Raw genomic sequence first — 14,235 nt, 5'->3', positions numbered from 1 at the left:
AAATTCATTTTTTTACTTAAATAAATGTTCTCTTTGCTCTGTTTAGAGTTAACAGAGCAAAACTGTATTGGAGCAAGGAAATGACAAGAGATAGTAACTAAAATCCAAGGAGCAAATAAAGAAAAACACAAATCTTAAGAATTTTAATGTAACAAACTCTGTAAATATGCATTTTTCTCTCTTCTCACCTTCTTTAAACACACAACATTACGTAAATAACAATGTACTATTAGGTTTGTGACACCTACAGGTATGCATGTATAGCACAAAAACAGAATAGCACTATACAAGAATTATGCTTCTATATCTCACTGGAATTAAGTTAGTATAAATTTTAAGCTGTATTGTAACACCTTGAGTAACAACTGGGAATAAGTTCAAAAAATATAGAAAAATTACTTAAATACATTAAAATATTACATTAAGAAATATTCACTTAATTCAAAAGAAATCAGTAAAAAAAAAATACAGGAGAACAAAAGGACATAAGAGATATATAAAGTAAAAAGAAAAAACATAGAAAGTAAAAAGATAAAACATGTGTTCCTAATAACATTAAATGTGAAAGAGTTAAATAACCAAAGGTAGATTAACAGACTACATTAAAAAAACTGAATCCAACAATATGTTTTCTGTAAGAGACACAATATAGATACAAAATTATAAATAGGTCAAAAGTAGAAGGAAGGGAAAAGGGAAAGTATCATGCAAACCACAACTATAATAAATATGGAGAGGCCATACTAATAGAACATAAAATAGAATGTTAAAAAATGTTAATAAAAATTAGAGGAACATTCTATAATGATAAAAGGATCAATCTGTCAAGTATAAATATATACAGGGTGCCAAAATACATGAACAAAACTTGAAGGAAATGAAGAGAAAAAGACAATTCAAAAATAATTGTTGAAGACTTAAACACCCTAACTTTCAACAACAGATAGGACAACCAAGCAGAACAACCTGGTCTTCTAAGACAACATTCTAAATCAACTAGACTTAACAGACATCTATAGAACTCCATCCAAGAAGACTGCACATTCTTCTTGAACACACAGAACATTCTCCAGGATAGACCATATTCAGGCAATAAAACAAGCTTCAATATATAAAAGTATAAGGGTACCTGGCTGGCTCAGTCAGTGAAATGTGTGACTCTTGATCTCAAGGTTGTAGGTTCAAGCCCATTTGGTATAGAGATTACTTAATATATACTTGTGCACACACACACACACACACACACACACACACACACACACGTGGAGGGGGGCTGTCTGTGTCTCTATTAAAATTACACAACAGGGGTGCCTGGGTGGCTCAGTCATCAAGTACCTGCCTTCAGACCCCCTCCAGGGTCCTGGGATCAAGCCCTGCATCGGGCTCCCTCCTTGGCAGGAAGCCTGCTTCCCCTCCCTCACTCCCCCTGTCTGTGTTCCTCTTTCACTGTATCTCTCTCTGTCAAATAAATAAATAAAATCTTTTAAAAAATCAGGTTTTATAAAATTAAAAAATAAAATAAAATAAAATTACACAATATATGTTTCATACACAATGAAATTAGAAATAAATGACAAAAAAATTTTGGAAATTTACAATGTCTGAATTAAACAAGAAACTAGTAAATAACAATGGGTTAGGAAAAAATCATAACAAATTGCAAAATACCTTGAAATTAGTGAATATAACAAATGAAAACATCATATACCAAATTTATTACAGGATGCAGTAAAAGTAGTATTTTGAGGAAAATGTATAGCTATAAATGTCTATACTAAAAATAAATAAGGTCTCAAATCAATACCTAATCTTCCACATTAAGACACTTACAAGCAGGAGGACAAAGTAAAACCAAAGGAAGAAGGAAGACAATAATAAAGAGCAGAAACCAATGAAGTAGAAAGCTAAAAAAAAAATAAAGAAAAATCAACTTTAAAAAAATCATTCTGGTAAAAGGCAAACTGAAGCACATAAAATTTTCCAAGAGTTTATTTGAGCATAGATTGATTTGAATTGGACAGTGCCAAACCAAATGTCATTGGTTAAAAGCCCTCCAGTAACAGGAGAGAGGAGCAATGTTTTTACAGAGAAAATACTGAAGCAAAGCAAAGCAATTATTTGATTGGTTAGAACTGAAGCACTTGCCTTATTTGGGGAAACCTCATTAACTGTTTGTGATTAGTTTTTCTCAAGTTTAAATTTCTTGAGCTAGAGTATACTGCCTCCGACTTAAGTTTTGGTTTGCTTATGTAAACTACCAGGGCATCACCTCAGTCTAATGACCTTCTTGTTTAAACACTTTTAACAGTGCTTTTAAAAAATCAACAAAATTGAAAAACTTTTAACTAGACTGGTCCAGAAGTGAAGAGAAAAGACTTAAACTATTAAATTCTGAAATGAAAGAAGGGACACCACTAGTGAATGTACAGAGGAAAAAATGGGGGGGGGGGTTAATAAGGAAATAATGTGAACTGAATACCAACAGATGAGATGAACAAATTCTTGGAAACATACAATCTACCAAAAGTGATTCAGGAAAAAACAAGATATGAATAGATCTATTACAAGCGAAGAGGTTGAATTAGTAATAAATTTACTCTAAAGAAAAGTATGGTCCCAAATAGCTTGACTGGTGAAATCTGCCAAATGTTTAAATAAAAAATAACAGCAATCTTTCACAAATTCTTCCTCAAAACCACACAAAGTCGTCATGAGAAAAGAGAACTATGGACAGTATATCTAATAATATAGATAAAACTATGCTCAGTAAAATACTAGCAAACCAAATCTAGGGGCACCTGGGTGGCTCAGTGGGTTAAGCCGCTGCCTTTGGCTCAGGTCATGATCTCAGGGTCCTGGGATCGAGTCCCGCATCGGGCTCTCTACTCAGCAGGGAGCCTGCTTCCTCCTCTCTCTCTCTCTGCCTGCCTCTCTGCCTACTTGTGATCTCTCTCTGTCAAATAAATAAATTAAAAAATCTTTAAAAAAAAAAAAAACCAAATCTAGGAAGAGATAAAGAGTATTATACAAATAACCAAATGGGATTTGGCCAGAAAATCCAAGACTAATATCTGAAAATCAATTAATGTAATAAACTGTATCAATAAAATGGACAAAACCACATGATGATCTCAACAGATGCAGCAAAAACACTGGACAAAATCTAACAACCTCTCATGATAAAAGCACTCAACAAACTAGTAATAGAAAGGAACTTCCTCAACCTGATAAATGCCATCTGCAAAAAACCCACAACTAACACCAAGACTGATGATGAAAAACCGAGTACTTTTGCCCCAAGATAAGGAACAAGACAAAGATGTCTGCTGTTGCTACTCCTATTCCATATTTTACTGGAGATTCTAACCAAGTCAATTAGGAGAAAGAAAGATAAATAAAAGACAACCAGACTGGAAAAGAAGAAGCAAAACTATCTATATTTGCAGATAACATGATCTTGTATATAGAAAATCCTAAGGAATGCACAAAAATACTATTAAAATTAATGAGCAAGTTTAATAGGTTACAGGATACAAGATCAATATAGAAAAAATAAGTTTTTTGATAGTTTATGATAGCATCAAAAAGAATAAAATGCTTAGCAATAAGCTTAACAAAAAAATACAAAACTTGTACTCTGAAAACTAAAAATTTTGAAAGATATTAAAGACCTAAATAAATCAAAGAGACAGCTTATCTTCAAGGACTAGAAGACTTAATATTGTTAAGATGATAATATTTCCCAAATTGACCTACCAATTCTACAAAATCCCTATCAAAATTAAGCCGGTTTCTTTGCAGAAATAGGCAAGATGATCTTAAAATTTATAAGGAAATGCAAGTGACCCAGCAGGAACAAAATTGTTTTTCCAAGAATACAAAATTAGAGGGCTCGCTCACATTTCCTGATTTCATAACTTACTACCAAGCTACAGTGATCAAAACAGAACAGTATCAACATAAGGATATACATAGATCAATGAAATAGAATTGAAAGCCCAGAAATAAACCCTCACATTCATGGTCAATTGGTTTTTTTACAAAAATGACAAAAGAATTAGTGGACTTTCAACAAACGGAGCAGGGACACCTGGATATGTATATGCAAAGGAATGAAGTTAGATTCTCATCATACATCAGTCACAAAAGTCCAAGTGGATCATATGTGTCAATGTAAGATAAAACTATGAAACTCAGAAGAAAACAGGAATGCATCCTTGTGACACTGAGTTACATAGTACATTTCCAGATATGACACCAAAAGAAAAAAAGTTGATAAACTGACCAAAACTCACAACTTTTGCATTTCAAAAATCATCATCAAGAACATGAAAAGACAACCCACAGAAGGGAAGAAAATATTTCCAAATCTTATATCTGAAAAAAGTCTTGTATCCATGATATATAAAAAATATTTACCTCAATAATAAAAAAAAATTAAATGGCAGAGGATCTGAATATTTTTCTAAGATATTCATATAATCAATAAACACATGAAAAGATGCTCAACATCATTAGCCATTAAGGAAATGCAAGTCCAAACTATAATGAAAGAGCACCACATACTCATCAGGATATATTCAAAAAAGAGAAATAAAAACAAGCATTGGAGAAAATGTGAATAATAAGAACCCATTTACACTGCTGGTGTAAGTGTAATATTATCCAGATAGTTTTGAGGACTTTGGAAACTCTCAAAATGTTAAAAATAAAGTTATCATATAATCCAGCAATTCTACTCCTAGGGATATACCCAAGAGAATGTGAAACATATATCCATGTAAAAACTTGGGGCACCTGGGTGGCTCAGTGGGTTAAGCCTCTGCCTTCGGCTCAGGTCATGATCCCAGGGTCCTGGGATCGAGCCCCACATCGGGCTTTCTGCTCTGCAGGGAGCCTGCTTCCTCCTCTCTCTCTGCTTGCCTCTCTGCCTACTTGTGATCTCTGTCAGATAAATAAAGAAAAAATCTTTTAAAAAAAAGAAAAACTTGTACACGAATGTTCACAGCAGCATTACTCATAATAGCCCAAAATCAAAAACATACCAAATGTCCATTAATTGATGAAGAGAAGCAGTACATCCATACAGTGGAATATTATTCTGCAATATAAAAAACTTAAGAACTGTTACATGCTTTACTGCAGCATTATTTGCAATAGTCAAGATATAGAAGTAGCCCAAGTGTCCATCAACAGATGAATGGATAAAGAAGGTGTGTGTGGTACAGATATACAATGAAATATTACTCAACCATAAAAAAGTATAAGATCATGCCATTTGTGACATAGACAGATCTAGACTATATAATGCTAAGTGAAATAAGTCAGAGAAAGACAAATACCCCATGATTTTATTTATATGTGGAATCTAAAAAACAAAATAAATGAATACACAAATAAAAAGCAGCATCAGACATATAAATACAGAAAACTAAGAGTTGCCAGAGGGAAAAAGGTGGCAGAGTAGGCAAAAATGAATGAAGGGGAGTGGGGGATACAGGCTTCCAGTTATGAAATAAGTCATAGGAATAAAAAGTACAGCATAAGAAATACAGTCAATGGTATTATAATAGCACTGCATGGTGACAGATAGTAGCTACATTTGTGGTGACCACAGCAAAACATACAGAATTTTGAATCATTATGTTGTATACCTGAAACTAATATAACATCATGTGTCAACTACACTCAATTTTTTTTTTAATTTTCTAAAATAGATTTAAAAAGGAAACATGTTATGCCACAGACAAACCCTGAAAACACTATGTTAAGTGAAAGACACCAGTCATAAAATACCACATATTATATGATGCCATTTATATGAAATTTCCAGAAGAGGAAAGTCTATAGGAACAGAAGGCATTCCATTACATTAGTAGTTGCTTAGGGAGAATGAGGAGATTGGATAAAATTTGGGAGTGACTGCTGAAGCATACAAGGTTTCTTTCTGGGGTGATGAATATGTTCTGAAATTAGATATTGATGATCACTGCACAACTCTGTGCATGAACTAAAAATCACTGACTTAACTTTAAATGTGTAAGTGTAAATATGCTATGTGAACCATATTGCAACAAAGCTATTTTAAAAATACATATTCAAATTCTGTATGAAAAAATTTTCAGAAGACTCTTGGAAGCCCAAAAATAGACTTTAAAAAATAGAGGAACATTCCTTTTCATGAATAAGACCAATCAACTTATAAAAGAAGGAGGGGGCACCCTGGGTGGCTTAGTTGGTTCAGCTCCAACTCTTGAGTTCAGCTCAGGTTCTGACCTTGGGGTCACAGGATGAGGCTCTGTGTCAGGCTTTGTGCTCAGTGAGGAGTCTGCTTCTTTCTCTCTCTCTCTCCCTCCCTCTGCTCCTGCCCCTGCCCACACACACTAAAATAAATAAATCTTGTTTAAAAAATGGAGAAAAAAAATATAAAAGCTGAAGAAAACTTTTCCTTTGTTGTGTGTATATAAACCTTTTAATAAATAAACCTATGACTACAGAGTGCCACTATCAAAAAAAAAAAAGATAAAATTGAAAAATTAATGTTTGGCTTATCTGTGATTTCACTTTGGCTTATCTGTGATTTCACTTTACATGGTTTTAGTAGTCCACAGTTAACCATGGTCCAGAAGCTGATGATCTATCAGAAGGTCAATAGTATCTTCACACTACATCACAATGCCTATAGCATTCACCTCACTTCATCTCATTGCATAGGCAATTTATCATCTTACATCCTCACAAGAAGGGTTAGTAGATTAAATAACATATTTTCAGAGAAAGATCACACTTATAAAGCTTATTATGTTATACTTGTTTATTGTTACTAATCTCTTACTGTGTCTAACTTATCATAGGTATGTAGGTACAGGAAAAAACAAAATATACACAGGGTTCGGTACTGAGTGTCAGTCAACCACTGGTGGTCTTGAAATGTATCCCCCACTGATAGGAGTGACTACTGTACTAGAATAAATTCCAAAAGGAACATAATTCAAAAGAAGGGAACCATACTCAACTACTTGAAGAAAATGTGAGAGAATTCCTTTATAATCTTAGAGCAAGAAAAGCATTCCTCACTGATAGAAAAGCCCACATATTCAACTACATTTCTAAAAACATACAATAAATAATCAAAGCCACATAAAAAACTAGGATAAAAATACTTTCAACTCATACCACAAAGCACTACTCTTCCTAATATATAAAATAACCTTTAAAACTTAAGAAAAAGATCAAAACACAAAAGAAAAATAAACAAAAGATATGGACAATTCATGGGGGAGGAGCATACTGTCCTTTAACAAATGGAAAAAATGTTCAATTTCATTCATATTTTTAAAATATAAATTAAAACTATACTAAAATGTATAAAAGCTTGACGATATATTCATCAGGTTGTGGAAAAATAACTACTCTCATATAGTGCTGTTAAAATTGGAAAATGATAGAAATCTTACAGAGGGCAATTGTGCAAAACCAAAATTATATATGCCTTTATAATTTATCCAGCAATTGTACTTTAGGGGGTCTTTCCTAAAGATACACCCCATCAAAACTAAACAACATATGCACCAAAGTTATTCACTGTAGCATCACTTGCCATAACAAGATACTGGAAATAATCCAAATGTCCATCAATAGAGAAGTGATTGAATACTGGTATGTACACAGTGGAGTCATACAGATATTTTTTTAAAAAATTAAAAATCTCCATGAGCTGATACAGAGTGATTTCTAAGATATATTGTTAAGAAAGAAAAAAAAAAGATAGTACAAAAAAGGTATATAGCATAATATCTTCTGTATAAAAAGAAGGTAGATTGGGCGCCTGGGTGGCTCAGTGGGTTAGGCCACTGCCTTTGGTACAGGTCATGATCTCAGGGTCCTGGGATCGAGTCCTGCATCAGGCTCTCTGCTCAGCAGGGAGCCTGCTTCCCTTCCTCTCTGCCTGCCACTCTGCCTACTTGTGATCTCTGTCAAATAAATAAATAAAAATAAAAATAAATCTTTAAAAAAAAAGAAGGTAGATTAAGAACATACATATCTTCTTGCTAATATTTATAAAACAAAAAAAGATACAGGAATATCTTATTTTATGTACTTCACTTTATTGTGCTTCACAGATATTGTCTTTTTTACAGATTAAAGTTTTGTGACAGGCCTGCTTTGAGCAAGTCTGTTGGCACCATTTTTCCAACAGCAAATGTCTCTGGGTCACATTTGGTAATTCTCACAGTATTTCAAATTTTATCATTATTATTTTTGTTATGGTGATCTATGCTCAGTGATCTTTGATGTTACTATTGTAATTGTCTTAAGGAATCAATAACAATACCCATATAAAATGGTGAATTTGATAAATATTATGTGTCATCTGACTACTCCACTGGCCAACTGCTACTCTCTCTCTCTCTCTCTTCTCCTAGGGTTTCCCTATTCCCTGAGACACAATGATATTTAAATTAGGCCAGTTAATAACCCTTCAATGGCCTCCATGGTTCAAATGAAAGGAAGAGTCCCACATCTCTTAAATCAAAAGCTAGAAATTAATAAGCTTAGTGAAGAAGGCATGTCTAGGGGCAACTGGGTGGCTCAGTTAAGCATCTATCTTCAGCTCAAGTCATGATCTCAGGGTCCCAAGATTGAGCCCCGCATCGAACTCCCTGTTCAGCAGGGAGTCTGCTTCTCTCTCTCCCCCCCCTACTCCTGCTGTCTTACTCTCTCTCTCTCTCTCAAATAAAATGAGTGAAATCTTGAAGAAGAAGAAGAAGAAGAAGAGGAGGAGGAAGAAGAAGAAGGAGAAAAAGAAGAGGAGGAGGAGGAGGAAGGTGGCAGCATGTCAAAAGCTGAGACAGGCCAAAAGATAGTTCTCTTCCATTATCCCAGCTCAGACAGCAAAGGAAAAGTACCTGAACCTTTAAATTAAAATAACTACTCCAGTAAACACACAAATGAAAAGAAAGTGAAACAGCCTTATTGCTGATGTGGAGAAAGTTTCAGTGCTCTGGATAAAAGATCAAAACAGTCACAACATTCCCTTAAGCCAAAGCCTAATCCTGGGCAAGTCTCTAACTCTTCTATTCTTTAAAGGCTGAGAGAAGTGAGGAAGCTACCCACAAGAACTAGGAAGCTATCGGATATTGATTCATGAGGTTTAAGAGAAGACGTTTAAATATAATATAAAAGTGCAAGATGAAGCAGCAAATGCTGATATAGAAGCTACAGCAAGTTACCCAGAAGATCTAGCTAAAATCATTAATAAATGTGGATACACCAAACAACGGATTTTCAATGTAGACAAAATAGCTTTCTAGTAGAAATCATTTAGGAGTTTCACAGCTAGAAAGAACTCAATACCTGGCTTCAAAATTTCAAAGTACAGGATGACTTTTTTTTTTATTGTTATGTTAGTCACCCACTTTCCTCCCCCCAGTTTATTTCTTAGAGTCCAGTCTCTCATAGTTATCTCCCCCTCTGATTTCCCCCCTTCATTTTTCCCTTCCTTTTTAATGTTATGTTAGTCACCATACTGTAAGTTATTACACCATATGTAAGTCATTAGTTTTGATGTAGTGTTCCAAGATTCATTATTTACACACAACACCCAATGCTCCATGGATTTTGTACCCTCCTTAATACCCATCACTGGGCCAACCTATTTCCCTCCACTTTCCTCCTCCGAGTTTATTTTTTAGAGTCCAGTCTCTCATAATTATCTCCCCCTCTGATTTCCCCCCTTCATTTTTCACTTCCTTCTCCTAATGTCCTCCATGCTATTCCTTATGCTGAAATAAGTCAAGCAGGATGACTCTTAATAGAGGATTATGCAACTAGAGACTTGAAATTGAAGCCAGTGCTCATTTACCACTCCAAAAATCCTAACCCTCTTAAGAATTATGCTAAATCTATTGTCTGTGTTCTTTAAATGCAAGCCTCGATGACAGCAAATCTGTTAACAATGTGATTTACTGAGTATTTTAAACCCAATGTTGAGACCTACTCAGAAAGGCACCTGGTCACCCATGAGCTCTGACAGAGATGTAAAGGTAAATGTCTTCCTGCCGGCTGAGTATCCATTCTGCAGTCCATGGGTCATAGAGTATAGATGATACTTAAACAATATGGGGTTGGGGTGCAAACTGCTTGTGTAGTTGAAAATCTGCATATAACTTCTGACTCCCCCAAAACTTAACTGCTCATAGCCTACTGTTGACAGAAAGCCTTACCAATAACAGAAACAGTTGATTAACACATATTTTACGTTATATGTATTATATACTGTATTGTTATGATATAGTCAGAGAAAATAAAATGTTAAGAAAATAATAAGGAAGAGAAAATACACAGTACTGTGCTATACTCATTGAAAAAAATTCATGTACAAGTGGACCTACAAAGTTCACACCCATGCTGTTGAAGGGTCAACTATAATTTTGACTTTCAAGTCTTACTGTTTAAGAACTATGTATTTCATAAGGATATCATTGTCAAAGACAGTTATTCCTCAGATGGATCTGGGCAAAGTACATCAAGAACTTTCCAGAAAGGATTCACCATTCTAGGTGCCATAAGGACATTGGTGATTCACAGGAAGAGGTCAAAATATTAACATTAACAGGAATTTAGAAGTTAACTCCAACCCTCAAGGATGACTTTGAGGGTCCATGACTCCAGTAGAGGAAGTAAGTGCAGATGTGGGGCAAATAGCAAGAGAACTAGAATTAGAAGTGGTTCCTGAAGATGTAATGGATTGTTGCAATCTCTTAATAAAACTTGAATGGATGAGGAAAGAAAGTGGTTCCTTGAGATAGAAACTACTCCTGGTGCAGATGCTGTGGGAACTGCTAAAATAACAACAAAAGATTTAGAGTATGACATAAACTTAGTTGATAAAACAATGGCATGTTTTGAGAGGATTGACTCCAAATTTCAAAGAATTTCTACTTGCAGGTAAAATGTTATTAAACAGCATCACATGCTACAAAGAAATCATCTGTGAGTCAATTGATGTGGCAAATTTCATCATTATCTTATTTTAAGAAATTGCCACAGTTATCTTAAAAACAAAACCAAAAACAAATTGGGCCCCAAGGTACAGTAAGTTAAGCATCTAACTCTTGGCTTTGGCTCAGGTTATGATCCCAGGGTTGTGGGATCAAGCTCAGAGCTCAGCAAGGAGTCCACTAAAGTTTCTCTCTCCTTCTGCCCCTCTCCATGCTCACTCACTCTCTCTCTCTAAAATAAATAAATAAATCTTTTAAAAAAAGAATATTTGTTCTTTTATTGTAGTTCCTTTAGGCGTAAGGTTAGAGATTTTTTGCTTCTTTAGGAAGGCGTGTATTGTTATATACCTTTCTCTTAGAACTGCTTTCACTGTCTCAGAGATTTTGGACCATTGTGTTTTCATATCCATTTGTCTCTATGTATCTTTTGGTTTCTTCTTTGATTGCTTCTTGACCCATTGATTGTTTAGTATCACCTTTAGTCTCCATGTGTTTCTTTTTTTTTTTTTTTTTTTTTTAATATTTCTTTTTTTTTTTTTTTTTTTCCAGCATAACAGTATTCATTATTTTTGCGCCACACCCCGTGCTCCATGCAATCCGTGCCCTCTATAATACCCACCACCTGGTACCCCAACCTCCCACCCCCCGTCCCTTCAAAACCCTCAGATTGTTTTTCAGAGTGGGTAGGAGAAGAATAAATGAAACAAGATGGGATTGGGAGGGAGACAAAACATAAGTGACTTTTAATCTCACAAAACAAACTGAGGGTTGCTGGGGAGAGGGGGTTTGGGAGAAGGGGGTGGGAATATGGACATTGGGGAGGGTATGTGCTTTGGTGAGTGCTGTGAAGTGTGTAAACCTGGTGATTCACAGACCTGTATCCCTGGGGATAGAGTATTATGCCTCCATCAGAAAGGATGAATACCCAACTTTTGTAGCAACATGGACGGGACTGGAAGAGATTATGCTGAGTGAAATAAGTCAAGCAGAGAGAGTCAATTATCATATGGTTTCACTTATTTGTGGAGCATAACCATGAGAGACCATGTGTTTGTTTTTTTGTTCAGTTTTTGTTTTTCTTGTGATTTATTTCTAGTTTCATACTGTTGTGGTCAGAAAAGATGCATGCTATGATTTCAATCTTCTTAAATTTATTGAGACTTGTTTTATAGCCTAATATGTGATCTATTCTGGAGAATGTTCCATGTGTGCTTGATAAGAATGTGTATTCTTTTGTTTTGAAATGGACTGTGTTTTATATATATATATATATACATATATATATATATATATATACACACCAGATGTTCATAACAGATATATATATCTGTTATGAACAGATATATATGAAACATATATGAACAGATATATATAAAACAGATATGAACATATATATATATATATCTGTTATGAACATCTGGTTCATATATATATATATCTGTTATGAACATCTGGTCCAAGGTCTCATTTAAAGACGCTGTTTCCTTATTAATTTTCTGTCTGGAAGTTATTGAAGTAAGTGGAATATAAAGGCTCCTACTATTATTGTATTACAATAAATTTCTCTCTTCATGTCCATTAATACTTGTTTTATGTATTTAGATGTTCCAGTGTTGGGCATATAGATATTTACTATAGTTATATCCTCTTGTTGGATTGATCCCTTTATCATTATGTAATGCCTTTCTTTGTCTCATTACAGTCTTTCTTTTAAATTCTATTTTGTCTGATATAAGTATGGGTTCACTGGTCTTTTTTTCCCTCCGCTTCCATTTGCATGGCAAATGTTTTGCCATCCCCTCACTTTCAGTCTATATGCATCTTTAGGTTTGAGGTAAGTCTCTTTTAAGAAGCACATAGATTGATCTTGTGGTTTTTTTTTAATCCATTCTACCATTCTAGTCTTTTGATTGGAGAAGTTAGGCCATTTACATTTAAAGTAATTATTGATAGGTATATACTTCATTTAAAAAATTGTTGTACTTAATATATAAAATTGGTTTTCTGGTTATTTTTGTGATTCTTCTTTGTTCTTCTCTTGTTTTCTTTGGGAATGATGAATATCTATAATGATGAATATCTATAATGTTGTCTTTCTGTCTCTTTATTTTTTGTGTATCTATCATACATTTTGGGTTTGTGGCTACCATAATGTTCATACATAATATACTAAGTAAATAGTCCATATTAATCTGATGGCCTTTTTTTTCTTTTTCCTCTTCTCTTTCTACTCCCTTCTCCACATTTTATGAACATGTTGTCATAGTACATGTCATATTTTACATCTCTCTATTCATATTTTTCTTATATGTAAATATAGCCACTTCTTTTCTACCTAAAGCCATTTCTTTTCTACCTACATTTTATTATTTCTTGTAAGGCTACTTTAGTTTTGATAAACTCCTTTACCTCTTGTTTGTCTGGGGAAACTCTTTACTGCTCCTTCAAATCTGAATGATAATCTTACCAAGTGTAAGTATGCTTGGTTTTGAGATTTTCCTTTCAGTACTTTGAATATGTCATGCCACTCCCTTCTGGCTTGCAAAGCTTCTGCTGAAAAATCAACAGGTAGTCTTATAGGTTTTCCCATGGAGGTAACTTTGCTACTCTATTGTAGCTTTTAGGATTCTCTCTTTATCTTTAACCTTTGACATTTTAATTAGTCTATGCTATAGTGTGGGCCTCCTTGAGTTCATCTTGTTTGGAAATATCTGGGACTTGGATGTCTATCTCCCTCTTTAGGTTAGGGAGGTTTTTCAGTTATTATTTCTTCAAATAAGTATTCTAAATCTTTCTTTCTTTTTCTTCTAGGACCACTATCAGATGAATTTGTTTGTTTTTGTTCAAAAGATTTCTTAATCTGTCCTCCTTTTTTTTTTAATCTTTTCTCTTTCTGCCGTTCAACTTATGTGCCATTACCTTGTCTTCCAGATCATTGATATTTTCTTCTGCATCCTCTAATCTACTGTTGATTCCCTCTAGTGTTTTTTTTTTAATTTCAATTATTGTATTCTTCAGTTCTGATTCATTCAATATTTTTCTATCACTTTATTGAAGGTCTCACTAAATTCTTTCATTCTTTTCTCCAACCTAGTATTTTTATAATTGTTACTTCAAATTCTTTATCAAGCATGTTGCTTATCTGTTTCATTAAATTCTTTTATTGAGGTTTTTTCCCTACTCTGTCTTTTGAAGCATATACTTCTGTCTTCTCATTTTGCTTGACTTTCTG

The 14,235-nt window shown here is 34.1% G+C and overlaps 1 pseudogene; it reads right to left on the bottom strand.

Moving 5' to 3' along the window:
- LOC116591295 overlaps nt 1-14,235 on the bottom strand; it is a 145,564-nt pseudogene that overhangs the window by 102,279 nt on the left and 29,050 nt on the right.

This window comes from Mustela erminea, chromosome 1 (assembly GCF_009829155.1).
Source record: "Mustela erminea isolate mMusErm1 chromosome 1, mMusErm1.Pri, whole genome shotgun sequence".
NCBI classification, from domain to species: Eukaryota; Metazoa; Chordata; class Mammalia; order Carnivora; family Mustelidae; genus Mustela; species Mustela erminea.
Note: the sequence above shows the minus strand (reverse complement) of the source record. Positions and strands in the feature narration are given on the sequence as shown.